The sequence below is a fragment of the Miniopterus natalensis genome, chromosome 17 (genome assembly GCF_054644295.1).
Source record: "Miniopterus natalensis isolate mMinNat1 chromosome 17, mMinNat1.hap1, whole genome shotgun sequence".
Taxonomy (NCBI): Eukaryota; Metazoa; Chordata; class Mammalia; order Chiroptera; family Miniopteridae; genus Miniopterus; species Miniopterus natalensis.
This window is the reverse complement of record NC_142097.1, coordinates 40,900,501-40,913,441: the sequence shown is the minus strand read 5'-3', so window position 1 is coordinate 40,913,441 and position 12,941 is coordinate 40,900,501. Positions and strand designations below refer to the sequence as shown.

Genomic DNA, 12,941 nt, shown 5'->3' with positions numbered 1-12,941 from the left:
TTTATTTTATTTTTTAAGTGCAGTGGGCGGGACTCCATCCTTAGGCTCATGGCAGAGACAGGAAGATCCAGGGGAGAGCTCCAAGTCCGACCTATGTTAGCAGCTCCAAGTGGACATGGATTGGGCAAGACTTGAGAGGCCAGAGAGCCACGGAGAGGTCCAGCTCTTCTGGTTTAGTGAGCTTGAGAGAGCTCGGCCACTGTTGAAGTCTGTCACCTCCATTTATGGAGCGCCACAGGCCAGACAGCGTGCCGCATAGTAGCCCGGCAGCTCTGATTAATGGTCAGTACGCTGTAAGAGGCTCTAGGAATCCAAACACATGAGGCGCATTGCCCACCCTGAAAGACGTTAAGATGTCCTTGGGGAGAGAGGAGAGAGAACCTCTTCCCTCCGTCATCTTATCTTTAGGCAAATGTGGGGTGCAGGCAGTCATACTGTGGCTCAAGTATAAGCCATCAGCAGAGGCTGGGAAGTTGGGTGATTTCTCGTGGGAAGTGGGACTTGGCCTTTAAAAGGCAGGTGTTAGGGAGAGGCAGAACAAGGGGGGTGGTGTAGGTATGGGGGGCAAAGATTGGATCGTTCTACAAGGCTGGAGAGAGAAGAGGAAGGATCAGAATGCAGATGGCCTTGGATTTTAGGCAGAAAAATTTGGTCTGTGCCTAGAAGGCAGTAGGGAGCCATTGACGACTGTTGAGCAGAGTTTGGCAGAGCTGATGGATATTTCAGAATGATAAGCTGGGAGGGGTATACAGAGTGGACTGGAACAGGCAATTGGAAAGCCAAGGAGCCCAGGAGGGGAATGACTGCGACAGTGGACATTGTGGTCACTTTCAGCTTTACCCCTGGAGCCAGGAGAGCTTGGTGCAAATGTTGACTCAACTATTTACTAGCCGCATGACCTTGAGGAAGTTTTAAATCTTATCTTTCACCCAGGGATACTAACACTTATTCATTCTATTCAGCTGAAAGAGGGCTGTATCATGTAATGTGTGCTATTCATAGGACAGAAAACAAATCAGACAGGCTCTCTGCACTCAGGGGTCTTAGCCTATTACCGTGGCCATGGGGATATAAGAGAAGACCAATCACGAGCCATGTTTTCGGAAGAGCTGACCGGAGGTAGAGTCATTCCCTTGATTACTGGGGGAGGGCTGCCCCTCTGGGCGACCGAGAGAGTGAAGTTAAATTCTGGGACACAGCGAGGTTCCCAGGGGAGCCTGGTTGTGGGGGATAGCGGAGGCTCCATTTGGATGAGGGAATGTGAGGTCATTTGGGAACCCTGCAGGCAGCTGGCACAGTGCGGCCTAGCACAAAGGTGGGGGGCAGGGTTCGGGGAATCTTCAAGGTCAAGGGGAAAGGGTGGGAAGTCAGCTGGGCTGAGGACTGAGCCTTGGGGCCTCTTTCTGTCCTAGACCCCAGAGGAAGGAGAGGAACCCAGGGAGAGGAGGGGGTGGGGACAGCGTCTGAGACCTGGGTGCTGGAGTGAGGTCCCGGGGATCCTGGTTCTCAGGCTCCAATCCGTGCTCTCTTCTCCAGGCTCACGTGGAACAGCGGGCCCTTCTCTCTGGCGTAGGCTCTGCAGGCTGTGTTGTGGAGTCTGGCCTCTTTCTCCAGCCTGGCCTTGTGTAACAGGCCCCGGGGAGAGCTCAGGGCCCTAGGTCCTGACCCGAAACACAAATGTCACCAGAGCTGCCTGTCTGTAATGGCACAGGTATTTGGAAAATGCCACGGAGCAGGTCTGCTCAACCCTGCGGCCTGCAACCTGTCATCTGGGTTGGGATTCTTGGTTAAGTTCATGGCTCAAGCCAATATTGACGGAATCGTTTAGTGGGAGCTGCTGCTCTCCCGTCAGTGGGAACTGTGTTTGCCTCTGAGTGCGTCGTGCGTCTTGCCTTCTGGGTGTGTCTCTCTCCCGGTCTCACTCTGGGTCCCGCAGCAAGTCCCAGGGGCACCCAGGCCGGATCTCACTGCAAACCCCGACTTTGGATCAGGCTTGCAAGCTGTCTAACTCCAAATTCCAAGCTGTTTCTGATTTCACAATCTTGCGACTTCTACTTTAACTGTGTTTTAATTAAAATTGCACTTATAGTTTTATTTCTATTTCCAGATGATGAATGCCCATTTTATTTGTTTTTATTTTTTTAATATATTATGGCATTTTTGAACAATGCCTGTTCTCTGTAGTCATGAAGGAATAAGAAAACAGATCATCCATGAACTTCCTACCCAGGGAGGACAGCTCTTTAACTTTTCCTTTCTCCTTCTGGGTTTGTTTAATGAGCTGAGGAGATGGGCACCAATTCCTGTAAATAGCCTTGGAGAGGGGAAAAGAGAGAGAGAGAGATGTGAGAGAGAAACATCAATTGGTTGCCTCCCATACATGCCCTAACCAGGGATCAAACCCGCAACCTTTTTGGTGCAACCACCTGAGCCTCCCGGCCAGGGCTGGGCATGTCGGTTATTTTGCTTACTCTGTATTGAGTTAATGCCAACTAATGAAGCCCTTGGTTTGGGTTTGGAAAGCTTCCACTTTTCTTTTGTGAAAAAATATTTATTTATCTAGCTATCAATCACCTCTCTTGTTGGTGCTTTATTTAACTTTAGCTAGAGTTGGGTACTTTGTGGGACAGAACACTGGGAGACCTGCTTGTCTATCAAGCAAACCAGGAGGGGGTGGGGAGAGGGAGAGATGGGCGTCAGAGAAGGCTTCCCCACCCCCCTCCCTCAGCAAGAACGTAAGAAAGATAAATAAACCCTAATCCTGACCTGGGGGCAAATTGCAATAGAGATCCAGGATAATTTTTTCCTGTTGATCCAACCCTCGAATTCATTGTAGGAATTAAAGACAGTTCTGTGGCTCTAATTTGCCAGATTGGATTGTATAATTATCTTTTACGGGCCTGGGTGTGATGCGAGCCTGGTGTTTATGCTGTAGGGGGCTGAGGGTGTGTGTCTGGACTCAGAGGTCCTGCCTGGCTGCAGGCTTCCACGCAGGAGGGAGCGGTAGCTGTCTGGATGGAGCCCAGAAGCCTGTGACAGAGCCAGAGTCAAAGGGCAGACCAGTGTGGGGCAGTTAGGGGAAGGGCTTCGGGCTGGGGTGGGGGTGGGGGGGTCTTTGAGAAAGAGCATCGGTGGGTGGTGGGGGTCAGCAGGGGCAAACAAAGTGTCTGAATGAGGGCTGGTGAGTTTCGAGATTGGAAGGAAGTAGGCAGGTTCAGGGATGAGAGATCATGCTCATGACCTTGGGCACTTCTGTCTTCATGTGCCCCTTCCTCCCCTCCTATCTTTCCCCCCACCGTAGGATTTAGAGAAGATCCCCACCAGTTTCCCACTAATCCCATCCCCAGTGTCTGCTGCTGATTAGTGTGGGTCGGGATGTCCTGGGGGCTGGGTGAGTTTAGATTGACTTGTGTCAAATTTCCTATCTCCCCTGAAAAGGTGAGGCTGCAACCCCAGAGTTTATCGAATGCTTTGCACCTAACAGACTGAACATGGGCTGTTGGGCCTGGGGGTGGCTTTGTATAAGGTAGCATCAGGAGCCGGGGATCCATCCTGGTGTCGGAGTTAGACTTGCAAAGTGTCTTGTGGTTTTGCCTGACTCTTCCTGAGGGGTTTTCTAGCATTCGCAAGTCATCTAGTTAGGTCCCAAGTGTTGCAGGAGCTAAAATTATCCAGCTCTTTACCCTGCAGTCAAGAGCCCTATATGACATTCGAGGTTGGTCCTGGGGTAAGTCCATGGCTGTGGCAGAGAAAGGCAGGACCAGCCAACATGTGTCCCCGGGATGGGCGGAGAGGGGGCTGGAGCGCAAGGAGACCCCAATCTGGTGGCCCCAGTTGGTGGATGGGCTGGCTGCAGAGTAGCAGCCCCGGCCCCTGTCCTCAGTAACTCTAGAAACCTCGGGAGTGATCCCAGCCCCGAGGCGATGTGTGTGCACAGCGGGAAAGAACAAAACGCCACCCAGACAATCCTTCCTTTTGTGAGTGAAGGTTACAGGTTTTCTGTTTCACATCTGATGGTATTGTTTCTCCCCTTTCTCTCTTTCTCTCTGTTTTCATTTGCCAAGCGAAGGGTCTAGAGTGATTTCTTTGAGCCTAATGATGGGGAAACTGAGAACGGGGCTATTATCTTGAAATGCCTTTTGAAATACTGCTCTTCCTGGTGTCTGAACTGGGTTGAACAGAGGTCGGATTTAAAGATTAAATATTTTAGCAGGAACAGCGACTATGCCGATAACTGCGCGCATCTTCTCAGGAATTATGTGGTCGGTGCGGGGAGCCCGGCTCTCTAGAAACCCACATAAAGGAGCAAGACTCATAAAAGCACAGCTGATATGTACCGAGTGCATGATAGGGGTCGGGCACGGAGCCAGACGTCCCCCTCTGTGTTACCCCGTTTAACGAATTTAGACACCATAAGGTCGGAACACGGAAAACTCACAAATCGTCTAATAGTGACCGCCTTTGAGTAAAAGACTCAGTAAACACAGAACAACTCAGAACCGTGGCGACAGATCATTTTGTAATAAAGGTCCCTTGTAAATTTCAGTTTGTTATAACTTGGAGAAGAATCACTATCCAGTGTGATACCCGCCTGCATCTCAGTCTGCTCTAGGCCTGGTCGTTAGGCGGTGACCCGTGTGTCCTGAAAGCAGCCTTCGGGTGCCGTGGCCCGGCTGCCGTGGGGAATGGATTTCCCCTTCACTCGGGATCAGTGTGGCCCTGCTCTGTGCTGGACAACCAACAGCCATTCAGCCCTGTGCTGGGAGGCCGTCTGACCTTGAGACCCCTCCTTCCACGTTTTAAGTTGGAAGATGAGTTTCACTTTCTTGTCTCCTGAGGTAACTCTTTCCTTCTTCCTCCAGGCGGGATCGGAGGTTCGTCGCCAACCCGGGCAGGTGCTTCGGACCCAGAAAGGACAGGACGAAGGTGAAATGGCATGCAAGGTAATCAGGGCACAGCCGCTCCCCTGCCGCTCTCCTTGCTCTGGGGGTCATGTTCTCTCTGCAGCAGGACCCCTCACCCCGACATCCCTAACGCACCCGCGTGCAGCCCAGAGCAGAGGCGGGCAGGCGGGAGCCATCGGGGAAGGTCCGGGGACACAGCTCAATAAGTACTAATGGTCATCACGACCGCTTCAAGCTTTTACTTAGATGAACTCGTTGTCACCTCTCACAACCCTAGCAGGTCAGTCATGCTATACCTGATCCACAGATGAGAAAACCAAGGCACAGTCACCGGCCCAAGGTCTCATGGTTTAGTGAGGGAGCCGGGACTCAAAGCCAGAGCCCGGCCCAGCGCCGTGTTCGCTCTCCATTCCAAGTGACAGTGCGTGTTCCTGCTGCCCGCCACCTGGTACTTTATGCACAGGGTCCCAAGCAGGGCACAGAGGGCTTGCGGTGCTCAGGGAGAGCCATCAGGTAGGTGGCTCAAGGTCTGCAGGTCTGGGAACAGAGGGGCATATGGATTGCACCTGCTGACCTCCAGGAGCTCAGAGACTGACCAAGGGACCAAAGGGCATCTCAGGGCTTTCTGGAGCGCTGTGGACTGCTGTCCAGTCCTGATAAACATGATGTGGGCGCGGGGCCACGCCCTTACAGCAAGTGCTGGACTTGCCCGTAGCTGTTGAGACCCCTCCATTCACAGCAGTGGCCCTTCTGGCTGTGAGCCTCGCTCCTGGGTATGCGTCAGTCGGCACAGCCAAGGTAGCTGGCCGCTCAGGACGTGCACATGTTTGACTGGAGGCAGCCAAGTGTCTCTGACTCTCCTGTGGAGTCCGGGAGAGGGGAAGCTGTGCGATGCAAAGCAGGGCTTTAGAACTGGGCAGGTTATGTCGCAGATTTCCACTGTTGGCCCAGCACAGTGGCAAAGAGTGTGGACCTAGAAGCTCTGGGTTCAAATCCTGATTCCACTGTCTCCTCCCTTGGTGACTGCAGACGGATGGCCTTGACTTTCCATATGGTGTTCCCATCTGTAGAATGGGGATAATAAAGCTAGTCCATGCCGTGTGTGACTTGAGATGAGGGGACACACAGGCTGAAGTGCCCAGCACAGTGCCTGGGATATATTAAGCATACACTAGATATTGGGCTTGTTGCTTTTTCTTAGTCTGGATATGATGTTGGGTAGATTACTAAGCCTCGGTTTTCTCATCTGTAAGATGGTGATGCCAGCACCCTGTGGTCAGGGGAGGTTGTGAATTAAATGAGAGAACCCAAACAGCCTAGATCAGAATAGATGCCTTGTACCTCTCTGGGTTTTCTTCCTCATTTGTCTGATTCCATGTGGATCGATTAGCAGGAAGGTGGCTGGTGGTGGTCAGTCCTCCATCCGTGAGAACACCGAGTCCTAGCAGTGGCTCCACAGTGATTTTCTGATTGACCCTCCTGTTCTCCTGGCCACCGCACTGGTCTTGACTTCGGCAGCACCACCTGGGATACCCACCAGGGGCTCCTGCCTGTGTGATTCCAGCCTTTCTTTCCCAAAGTAATTCTGTGTGTGTTTTCCTAAGCCTCTGTCTCAAACTTGAAATTTGTCAGGTCACTTTCTGCTTAAAAAAAAACAACAACCCACAAAAGCCCTGGCCAGCATGGCTCAGTGGTTAGAGCATCGGCACCAAAGGGTTGCAGGTTCACTCCTGGCCCCCAGTGGGGCGCATGTGGGAGGCAACCAATCGATGTGTCTCTCTCACGTTAATATTTCTCTCTCTCCCTGCCCCCTCCTCTCCACTCTCTCTAAAAATCAATGGGGAAAATATCCTCAGGTGAAGATTAACAACAAAATAAAAAACAAAATCGCAGTTCTTTCAGCCCCGCTCACCTACTTGCATCCTACCCCCAAGATGGAATATTTCCGCACCCTGCCTCAGTGCTCACCCCGCACCCCCACTCCATGTTACCATCTGAATGCCTCACTTTCTCACAAATCCCCCAGAACCACAGGGGCCCCACGGCACTGGCCGCTCCTTCGCCGGGGACATCATCTCACCCGTGGGACTTCACCTGCAGTGTAGGGCCTGCCGCCCAGCAGGTGCCTTGAGAGCGGGTGGGGCTGGGACCGGGCCCTGTTATCTGGGACTTGGGTTTCTTTCACTCATCTCCTTCCACGGCCCATCGTAGGGTCCTGTGCAGACTCGGTGCAAGACAGTGGTGTGGGTTCCCCGGGGGGAGGGTGGGCCTGCAGGGGAGAGTCGGTGGCTTAGACGATTCTTACCCTGCTGCCTGGGTTCGGGTGACTGGCAGGCTGTGTGCGTATGGGGGAGGGGAGGTTAATGAGTGACTCCCAGGGGATTTCCAGGGAAGGGTGTGAGCACGGCCTCTGAAAACAGCACCCTGTGCCCCAGCCAGCTCTCCCCTCCCTCCTCAGTGACCCCCAACCTGAACACCATTCTGTAAGGGGCACAGTCAGAATGGCAGTGACTCCCTCATTCATTCATTCATTCATTCATTCATTCATTCATTCATTCATTCATTCAACAGATAGTTACTACCGGCCTCCCGGGTGCCAGGACTGTTCTAGGGAGAGAACACAATCTGCTCTTGTGGCCTTGCCTTCCAGTGCGTGTGTGTGTGTGTGTTGGGGGCGGGAAGAGTCGATGACAAAGAGCAAAAATGGTGACTAAGGAATGGAAACGGGCAGGAAAGGCAGCTCAGGGGTGCTGGGCAGGCAGTGGAGGGCAGGTGGCAGCACTGAATAGGGTGGACAGCTTACTGAGAAGGTGACACCTGAGCTCAGGCTTGCAGGAGGTGAGTGAGCCCCACGAGGGTTTAGGGGCCGAGCTTTCTGCAGAGGGAGCAGCTCCCTCAAGGCCGCACTGTACCTAGTGTGTTCGAGGACAGGAATGCCGGTGGGGTTGGAGCTCACTGGGGGAGTGAGAACCCGGGGATAAGGCCTGGACCAGGGAGAGCCTTGGGGAAGTAGTGTGTCAGGCTTTCCCTCCAAGGGAACCGGGCGCCCCCGGATAGCAGGGTTTGAGCGAAGCGTGCTGAGATCCGACTTACTAGGGGCTGATACGATAGCGAGAGGAACGGGGCAGCTGAAAGGGAGGGAGCGTTGGAGGTGCCCGGTCCTCTCCTGTCCACTCACGTGCACAGGACAACAGAAGAACCGTTAGGACGGTGATGGGCCAAAGCTCATGATGACACTCCTCAGGGGCTGGTCTCAGGAGCTCTGACTGCCTCGGTTAGGATAGCTTCTTGCATTGTGACCATGGTTTAATACGAGAGTCCGTCTACTCTCCTCCTGCCTGCAAAGCCACCAGGGGTCACATAGGCAGACTCCTTGCGCTCTTTTACCTTTGGACCAATGGCCCCAGGATATGGAGTCAGATAGTGGCCTGATGGCTGGGTCCACCCAGCAGTGGTCACCATCAGTGCTGTTACAACCCGACCCACTCGCATTGGTTTCACATACTTCCATTCAAAGGAAGGTCACAGCCACGGCCTTCACGCCCAAAGACGCCATTCTGCATGAGGTCATCAGAGGAAGGACTATTTTTATGGATGAAAAATCTGACACCCAGGGAAGACACACTCTTTCCTCCGGTCCATCCATCATGCGTGTGGTGGCAGGGGAGAGGTGCTGTGGCTACCATGATGATTGCTGCCCTAACCGTAAGTGAGAGTGAGAGGCCAGCACGGCCCGGGAGAAGAAGGAACCCAGTCCCAGTGCTGAGCCCCAGTGCCGATGACCTCACCCAGGGATGGGAGCAGAGCTGTCCAGAGGACTCGCAGACGGACGTCCCTTCAGGTCCAAATGTGAGTCACCGTGGCTTGTGTCCCTGCAGTGGGCACTGTCCCCAGGCCTCCCACTTCTCCCTGGGACATCATGGTCACTGGTCAGGCATCGTGACTCATTTGGTCTCTTGGGCGAGCCACTAGGGGTGGACTCTCCCTTTTGGCATCTGGACCCTCGGTGCTATCGACGCAGCTCGGCTGGCCCTGAGCTCGGATGTGATGTGCAGGACGTGTGGCAGGGAAGGGCCCTCACGCTCCGCAGCGGGCCAGCTAGAGCCGCTGACACAGCGAGCCCAGGGGGCTCCGTGGAGCTCACACAGCCGAAGCCACAGCTTCCCGTGGCCCAGGGTGATGCCCGAGAGGTGGGGGAATAGACAGAGCTAGCTGGGGAGGGGGGCTCCATGTCTCCCCATCTAGACAAGTGGGGAGTTCACCCAAAGGGCCAACGGCTGGCAGGGTGTCAGATTTCCCACCACACCCAGCGCGGGGCCTCCGCTGTCATTTCTCCCCCTTGGTTTTCATCTTCTAAGGGTAGAAGGAGTGTCATCTCCTCTCCACTTGTCAGTCTCACACCTGCCGGGAGGCCCGGGTGGTGGTGAGACAGAGGTGCCGTCCAGCCTGATGTCATTCCTGTTTATTGTCTGTTTTAGAAACCAGGTAGCAGGAGGGACTTTCTGAGGATTAAGAAAGAGAATAAATCCCCAAACTATTCCAGGGAGGTTTTTTCCTTTCTCTCTTTCTTAATCTCTCTTTTTAATAAAAATAACACAATTTGTAAACAAAATCATAAGAGGGAGAGGAAGGTGGGATCCCCCAAAGAGGGATGTTTCTTTTCCCCGTGATAGTTTTTTGATACCTGTTTGAGCGACTTATCCTGAGAGATGTACCCCAGGGCCATGTAGGCGTCTGGTGACACCGGAAGTGGGGAAGCCTGTCAACAGTCAGAGGACTCCGTTTACCTACTTTCAGCCTCTGCCCTTCCCAGAAGTGATGAAGCCAACTTATTGCCTCACAGTTGTCTCCTTTAGCTCATCAGATCTGGAACTTTCCACTGCTAGTCTGTGCGCCCAAACGGGGTTGGGAAGGTGTGAGAGCACTTTTTATTTAGGGTAAAGGTTAAAGGTGACACAGATCTCTCTCCTTCCCCCTCTCTCCCCCCATCTCTCTCCCCCTCTCTCCTTCTCTCTCACATCTCTCCAGACTCCTCATAGGACAGTGAGTCACTGTCCCAGTTGAAGGAGGGGGGGTGAGAAGGGGAGGGCCAGAGGCCGGGTCCCCGGGATGCCATTTGGTCTACACCATGAGGGTGAGCTGACCTGGAAAATGGGTGGTCAAAGGTACGGACATGAATGTCACCTGGCCCAAGTGTGAGAGCCTGTGTGAAAGGGCCGGCCTCCGGGTGACTCAGCCTGCAAGCAAACTGTAAAAGGAAGGGAGTGACTCACTGTCAACCCTGAGCAAGAGCTCCGAAGGCCCGGCCGCCAGCACCTGTCTGGGACGCGGTTAGTTATTAACGCAGCTGGTAAGAGTGTCATGGGAACCGGACGCTGGCCCCGATCGCTGCGGGCGGCCTGGCTTTCCCCAGCCTGCCCACCATCCTCTCTCCTCCCGCGGCTCCTCCCCCGCCTGACCCGGCCGCAGCGGAGCCCATCACGCTCTCCGGGGCACAGCGTCTTCCGGGGCCGCCCCAGGGGATGCGGGGATGAGGAAGGGGCAGAGACGTGGCTTGGGGAGGTGACAGATCAGCCTGAATCTGGGCATTCCAGGAGTAGGCTGAGGATGAGCTGGCCCTGCCCACCCCACCCTGCGCTCACTCCCTCTAGGTTCTGGTTCCTGGAACCCGATCGCTCGTATCTGCAGGGACTGCCTTTGGGCCACGTGGCCTTGTTGGTCCAGGGACCCCACCAGAAAGCAACTCCACCACCTCCCATTGAGGCCCCTGGCCTGGGCAACACTGACTCCTGCCCCACTGACCAGTGGCCCTGAGGAAGGGCAAGTTCTTGCTCCATTCTGCCCAGCACTTGCCCAGCCACTCCCTGAGGCTGCTGCAGGCAGCTTAGTGGAACCCAGGGCCCAGCTCTGAGGCCCTCTGCAGGGCACATGGGAAGCCGGGGCTTGTCGGGTTGAGCTAGACATTCACATCAGCTCCACTTTGGCCTCCCTCTTTCTCCACACCTGGAGAAATACACAGGGGCAGACTCTCCTCCCAGACCCCAGAAGGTGTGCTTCAGCCTGGACACAAGCCATGCCTGCCCCGGCCCCGGCCAGGCCTAACTTCCAGCCGCCAAGCAGGGGCGGAGGCTGACTGAACAGGAAGGGGGTGGCGTTTAGCAGGTCAGGCTCCCCAGTGCTCGCAAAGGAAGCCCACCGCCCAGAGGAGAGCCATCCCCTGATACTTACTGCCACCTATATAAAGCCCTAAAGTACTCATGGCAATAGGATGGGACACCTTTAGCCTGCCTGGTCTGTGGAAGGAGCACTGTACTAGCAACTGGGACATGTACTCCCTGGGTGGCCCGAGCAAGCCATCGGACCCCCCCAGCAGTCTCCCCATCTGTGAAGCGGCAATGAGGACAACACCTGTCCTGCTTACTCGACAGGGTTTGTAGGAGGCCAGCTGAGATCACTGGGCACGTGATGAGGCTCTGGGAGTGGGAAGGGCCACCCAGAGCGGGGTTGAGACACCGGGGTGCTTAGGGTGATTAGCAGCAAAGCAGGGCCTGAGGTCTGAGCTCCTCCAGGAGGGTGGCTTTATGGGCACCCACCTGTGGCTTAAGAGCTTCTCGGGCCTCCCACAGCTGATAAATCACCTCCTGGTGGGTGTGCTCTGTCTGGGCTCCAGCCTGAACAGACAGCCCAACTTGGCTGCTACGCAGAATGGCTGCTTTGCCTTCTCTCCCTTTCCTAGTGGGCTGGGCGGGAGCAAAACAGATCCCAGGGCCTTATCTCCTAGGTTTTCCCGAGGGACCCTCCAATTGTCCATGTAGACACTCTGGTGGCGCCGAGTCCCTTTCTCAGTCCATGTAATCATCGGGGTACTGATTTAGGCTTCTCCTGTCATGAGATTTGTCCTGGTTCCTCACTTTCTTGCAACCAAAGAAGAGAGAGGCACAGAGTAGGCGCTTCAGATCATACCCCATAGTGCAGGATACGAGAAACATTCTTGATAAACCATCACTGAGCATATGACTTGGCTGATTCCTGGCTTAGTTTTCTTTGTAGTGCTCTATGCATCCATCGAAAGGAGGAATGTTGAGATTTCAGGGGCATCCCAGTGGGGCAGTGAGCATCTAGTTAGAGCCTTTTCTATGCCCAGCCCTTGCTGAGTTGACTGGATGTAATCCTTGCATTCATAAAACCAAACTCTTTGGATCAGCTAATTCCATGTCCCATCCAGACCCAGGATCTTCTCCACATCTTCCTAGATGGGGAACCCTTCAATGGTGGAGACTTTGATCTCTCTGAAGGTTACCAGTCTAACTTTGGGAACTCTGATTGTTGGGGTGTTCATTCATGTAGGGAGACTCCATCTGCCTCTGGACACTTCCAGAAGGGATTGCTCACTGGGACCTGGAAAAGTCAGAGAAGACTTTGTGAAGTTGCTGAAACTCGGAGGGAAAAAAAAATAAAAATTAAGCTACCTTTCATGGACTGAAGTCTAGTGTAACCCCAGAATTCACGTCTACCTAGAACCTCAGGATGTGACCTTATTTAGAAAAAGGGTCTTTGCAGGTGTAATTAGTCCAGGATCCAATGACAAGTCCCTTATAAGAGGAGAGAAGGGGAAACACACAGAGAAGAAGGCATTCTGAAGACGGAGGCAGACGTTGGAGCGATGCCCGGCTGAGGTGTGTACAGAGGAGAACCCTTTGGCCGGGAGACTGGACATCTTCGGAGCCCAGGAGGGTGCCAACCCTGGATTCTCTGTTTGATGTGCCTTCACTAAATTGTCCACAGTTCCTGCTTCTCTATTTCCAGAAAGGGATTACAAGAACCCTTACCCTACTCACCACTCTGCAAATAAATATGTGACGTATGATGACAGAGGTAATTACAAGATGCTTACCGTTAGAAAAATGTCTAAAAGGGCAAGGAAACTATTTAAGATACAAACTCAGTTATCTGATATTAATCTTTTATTATTAAGTAATATTTCAGTATTCTGGTTGTTGAGTATTTCATTGCAGGACTATGACGTAGTTATTTGTT

The 12,941-nt window shown here is 53.6% G+C and overlaps 1 long non-coding RNA gene across 1 annotated transcript in view; it reads left to right on the top strand.

The window, feature by feature from the left end:
- LOC107528393 (uncharacterized) overlaps positions 1 to 12,498 on the top strand; it is a 103,667-nt gene extending 91,169 nt beyond the window's left edge. Inside the window, exons 2-3 of the long non-coding RNA XR_015715834.1 lie at positions 4,863 to 4,943; positions 12,252 to 12,498. This is a non-coding gene — a long non-coding RNA (uncharacterized LOC107528393). The remainder of the gene's footprint in view (positions 1 to 4,862; positions 4,944 to 12,251) is intronic.
- The last annotated feature ends 443 nt before the right edge of the window (positions 12,499 to 12,941 follow it).